Genomic DNA, 5916 nt, shown 5'->3' with positions numbered 1-5916 from the left:
TGGTCCCCTAAGCTCAGACCCTGAGCTCTGCTGTGAGGTGACCCAAAAAACAAACAACAAAAAAGGGTGTCCTACAAAATAGACTCAAAGATGCATAGTAATCAAAATAACAAAAATCAAATAGAGATTAACTCTTAAAGCAATAAAGGAGAAAAGAACATTGAATTTAAAGAATAAAAAGTAATAATCACAAGAGATTTGCCATATAAAAATGCCCAGGTTAGAAAACTGTGTGAATGACATATACAAATTGCAAATTAAAACCACTCTGTGGCAAATCTCTCATTGAGATGAAAAAAGAGATAAAACACATTCTCAGACCTCAAAAGCTGGTGACAATAACAAAACCAACTTTGTATTAAGGAAAAGCAACTTACATAAATCAAATAACAAATTGCATAATCAATAGCCCTACATAGTAAAGTGGCAAACAGCCCTATATGTCACTAATATCTCTGAATGTCATTGAACTAAACTCTCCCATTGATGTAAAAACAAATTTTTTACTTCATTTTTATAACATCTGCATAGTATTCGGTGTGTAGATATGCTGGTTTCTTTATCTACTCATGTGTTCTTCAGTACCTGGGTTATTTCCAGGTTATTGCTCTTAAGATAATAGTACTACAATAATACAGTAATGCAAATGCATTGCGTTTTGGGATCCCTTTTGTATATTCCAATGAGAAATATTTCTGGATAATATTGATACATTTTAAAGTTTTTTTGAGGAAATATCTATATTGTTTTCCAAAAATGCTGGACAAGTTGACAATCTACCATTAGTGAATGAAAATATATGTATTCCCTATCTGCACCAGCACTGGTTCTTCTTGTTCTTTTTGGATGTGTGCTATTCTATGTTGTGTGAGATATCTCATTTATTATAGTATTGATAATTGTGGTTAATGTTTGACAAGTGCTTTATATTTCTTGGGAATGAGTTTTGTTATATGTGTGAAAAATATAAATGGTGTAATGTACAGATATATAAAGATTAATAAATATATGGTTGAATGTTTTCCTAAAAACTGTCTTCATTCATATGAATAATACTTCAACTTTGTAATTCATTCAACTTCACCAGTTTTTAAAATTGTATTTCCCTGCTCTTCCAATTTCCTTAAACACTGGCTCATGAAGTATGAGAATGAACGTTTTAAGGACAAATAGGTCAGGTCTGGCGAGGTGGCGCTACAGGTAAGGTGTTTGCCTTGCAAGCGCTAGCCAAGGAAAGAACAGTGGTTCGATCCCCCGGTATCCCATATGGTACCCCTAAACCAGGGGCAATTTCTGAGCGCTTAGCCAGGAATAACCCCTGAGCATCAAACGGGTGTGGCCCGAAAAAACAACAAAAATAAAATTATAGTAGGTCATTGCACCATGGCAATTACAATTAATCTTGTTCCAGATACTGTTATATATTATTTGTGTTTGCTTTTGTTTATGCTGTTGTGTCTGAGTGAATATAGGAGGAATTACATGAAAGAATGTGAGAGAATATGAGATATAATTTATACAGGTACAATTTGAACAATTTTCTGTAAATTTTGTATTTGCCTATTTTCTGTACATGAATGTAAAAGCTCACGTTTGGAGTTATGTCTTCAAAGCATATTTATATAATCACACATGCCAATAAAGACAAACTGTTTGGCAGGAGATCTTTTTCGTCTTTATTGATTATAGTGAAAAATGTTATATTGTGACTAGACAATTCTTATGAAAACATTATGATTGTTTAATATTTTTTAAATATCTCTTTTTTGCAGGATCCCAACTTTGGCACAGAGGGTTTCCTTTAAAGAATATAATATGACTTCTTACAATTTTTATGCCTCACTTACATTGAAGTAGTTAAATTTAGCTTATATTCCTCATACAAAAACTGGCTAGTGGGGGTCAGAGCTATAGCACTGTGGTAGTAAATTTGCCTTGCACGTAACTGATCCAGGATAAACATGGATGTCTCAATCCCCAGTGTCCCATATGGTTACTAGGCAGGGTCAATTTCTGAGAACATAGCCAGGAATAACCCCTGAGCATCATGGGTGTGGTCAAAAAATGTCTTATGAACAAAATTTTACAGTTATTTTCAATTTTTGCACTTTGCTTATTAATTTTCTTTGAACAGAACTCTAAAATTTTACTCATTATGAAGACAAATGTTTAAAATTTTTGAAAGGCTCATAATTTATACACGCACATTCAATCATATATAGTCAAGTCAGACTCACTATGTGCATCATATATGCAACTCAACCTTTCTAGGAGATGTTATAGAATATAGATCCTGGAACAAATTCTAAAATTATGGGGAACATTATGTAGACTAAAATTTTAATATTTTACTTAATATATACCTTAAAAACCATTTCCTATTTATTTAAAAAAGTTCTCTAAAAAACCAGCAATACTTGCTAAATTTGTCTGTAGATATCTCAGAAGTGTAAGTACATGTGTGAGTAATTATGTGGTTTTTGTTTGTTAGAGTGATCAGGAAATAGTGTGTGTGGGAGAATATGTAGAGAATACATCACTACTGACACAGTTCTTTCAAACAGGGACAAATATTTAAAGATACTACTTGCTGAGAGGTTGATATTTTATGTAATTTCTGAAAGTCGAATAAAGTAAAAAATAATTGATAATGTACATTACTCTTATGAATTCTTTTCCATTATTTTCATAGTATCTTCTGAATGCAGTCACTAATATTTCATATGCTTTCTACTTACAAAGTTTATTGAGCTTGAACTATGAAGTTGAAGCTCACTTTTATACTAGTATGTTTCGGTTTGACCAGAATGTACCTGTACAAAAAACTAGCAAGAAATTTTAAACGCCTTGTAATTTTTATGGTCTAATGCTACTATATATAATTTTTTATTTTATTTTCAACCAATTTATTAGTATATTTGTGATAGAAGAAACTCAGAGCCTATATAAAAATTTGCATCAAACTTGTCTTACAAATTATATCAATAAATGTGTAACCCAATTTAGTACTCTTGGAACTGGGGCATAACTTATTGACATACTTTTACTAGTGAAACCCATTGGGAATCAACCTGGGATGTCATTTCTCTGTAAATGCTATTTTCAAAATAGTGTGCTGATGTTTAATATTTTTCAACTGTGTGATGAACAGTGTATCTAATGTTTAATCTCAAACTTTTCATTTGTCTTAATTTTCAGAAAAGGGTGAGCAGGAAACAGGCAAGTGTCACCTTTCTGTTTTAGATAATGATAAGTGGTTTTCCATTATAAGTTATGATATTTTAATTGATTCTACCACAAAAGTCAACTGTGTCCCCACATGGAATTGCTCATTGAAGAAAAATCTTAATTTTTCAACTGCATGTAGGACATCTTGAATACATTAATTTGTATAACAACTTTGAGAATGCAGGTTAAACCTGAATTTCACTAAGGGGATAAAAAAATCTTGAGCATGATACTGAGTATATATAGAGTCTCATGGCTTTGTTCCCAATGAACAATGATACTCTATGCAGAGTTTTAGAGTATGAGAGTAGGGGAGAATAAAATATCTTAAACAAAACCTCTAAACCCTTTATCATAATAATGATCAAATGCACTATATCATGTTGTCTACTACATGGGAAAAAGTTTGGTTCATTCTCTCTTATCAATATTACTACTCTCATGAGAGCTGTGTGGGTACAGGGGGGTAGGCTGGTAATTTATCCTCTGACTTAGACTCAGAATGTAAGGCAATTACTTCACCGTCACTAATGGAATTAGAATTAGCCTGCCATCTTAGTAATGGTGGTTGCGGGCTAATAGTAGATATTGGAGATGAATCCATTTTCCAATCCTTTGGCTTGGGCCTTTGTTTCTACAGGATAAATACCTTTATTATCCAAAATGAGAGGTGTTTCAGGACTCTTATTTTATCCTTTAATGCCCAACCTTTAATATCCATGCCTATCAGGATATTGTTCACAAATAATGAATAATGTTCCTTTAATACATTTTTGTCCCCCAATTCACAATACAGACAAGGCAAAGGGCCTGTGTTGAGGCATATATGGGATGTATTTACTGTACCTCCTCTTTCTATACAGTCAGTGTAAAGAACACAGCCTGTGGAAAGAATTGGGAGGTCTTTACTTTTCTTTCTTTTGATATTTTAATATATATGTATATATATATGTATATATACACATAAATCCTTCACCAGTGCATCATTCCCATGACCATATCCCAAGTGTCCTTCCTCCCCACCTCACACTGGTCTCTACTCTAGACAGGCTTTCTACTTCCTTCATTCAGTGAGATTTTGTTATGATAGTTCTCAGTGTAATTATTTTTGTGACTGCACTAAATGATCCCTGTGGTGAGCTTCATGTCGGAAGCTGAACCCTCCAGTCCTCCTCTATTTTGTCTCTGAGAATCATTACACAAATGTTGTTTATTTTTCTCAAAACCCATAGATGAGGGAGCATGGTATTGGAATAAAGACAGACCCTAAGACCAGTGGAAGAGGCTTGAGTACTCAGAGAATGTTTCCCAGATATATCATCATCTAATTTTTGATAAAGGTGAAAGAAATCCTAAATGGAACAGGGAAGGCCTCTTCAATAAGTAGTGTTGGCAAAACTGGCTAGCCACTTGCAAAAAAGGCGAATTTAGACCTTCAGTTAACATCATGTACAAAGGTAAAATCCAAATGGATTAAAGACCTAGATATCACACCTGAAACCGTAAAGTATATAGAACAACATGTAGGTCAAATACTTCATGACATTGAGACTAAATGTATCTTTAAAGAGGAAACCGTACTCTCCAAACAAGTGAAAACAGAAATAAATAAACGGGACTATATTAAGCTGACAAGCTTCTGCACCTCAAAGGAAATAGTGCCCAGAATACAAGAGCCACCTACTGAGTGGGAGAAACTATTCACCAAATACCGATCAGATAAGGGGTTATTATCCAAAATATACAAGGCACTGACAGAACTTTACAAGAAAAAAAAACATCTAACCCCATCAAAAAATGGGGAGAAAAAAATGAACAGACTCTTTGACAAAAAAGAAATACAAATGGTTAAAAAATGCTCCACATCAATAATCATCAGGGAGATGAAAATCAAAACAACTTTGAGGTACCATCTCATGCCACAGAGATTGGCACACATCAGGAAAAATGAGAACAAGCAGTGCTGGCGGGGATGTGAAGAGAAAGGAACTCTTATTCACTGCTGGTGGGAATGCCGTCTGGTCCAAACTTTGTGGAAAGCGATATGGAGATTTCTCCAAAAGCTGGAAGTTGAGCTCCCATATGATCCAGCTATACCACTGCTAGGGACACAAAAATACAATACAAAAATCCCTTTATCATGCCTATATTCCTAGCAGTGTTATTTACAATAGCCAGACTCTGGAAACAGCCATCAGAAGAGATGATGTCATGAAATTTTCCTATACATGGATGTATATGGAATCTATTATGTTGAGTGAAATAAGTCAGAGAGAGAGAGAGAGATAAACACAGAATGGTCTCCCTCACCTTTAATACCTTTCAATACCTATGCCTATCAAGATAATATTCACAAGTATAGAAACTCCAGCAATGATTATGGATATATTTGAGAAGGAATAGGTAGTAATGTAATTAATAATTTCATTAGCATTTTGGGCCACAGCCGCCTTAAAACCAAAGCTCTAAATCAAACAGAATTAGTCTATCTACAAAAATGTGGAATTACCCACGAAGTTATCAGTATTATCCATCTGTAAAGAACAGCTGGGATGGGCCGGAGAGATAGCACAGCTGTAGGGCGTTAGCGTTGCAAGTAGAAGGATGGTGGTTCGAATCCCTGCATCCCATATAGTCCCCCGAGCCTGCTGGGGTGACTTCTGAGTGTAGAGCCAGGAGTAGCTTCTG

The 5916-nt window shown here is 34.4% G+C and overlaps 1 non-coding gene across 1 annotated transcript; it reads right to left on the bottom strand.

Annotated features, from left to right (window-relative positions):
* Positions 1-3999: 3999 nt before the first annotated feature.
* Positions 4000-4132, bottom strand: LOC125996904 (small nucleolar RNA SNORA51). The gene has a single exon (XR_007491566.1). It is a non-coding gene; the product is annotated as a small nucleolar RNA SNORA51 (small nucleolar RNA).
* Positions 4133-5916: the final 1784 nt, after the last annotated feature.

Source organism: Suncus etruscus, chromosome 18 (assembly GCF_024139225.1).
Source record: "Suncus etruscus isolate mSunEtr1 chromosome 18, mSunEtr1.pri.cur, whole genome shotgun sequence".
NCBI lineage: Eukaryota > Metazoa > Chordata > Mammalia > Eulipotyphla > Soricidae > Suncus > Suncus etruscus.
Note: the sequence above shows the minus strand (reverse complement) of the source record. Positions and strands in the feature narration are given on the sequence as shown.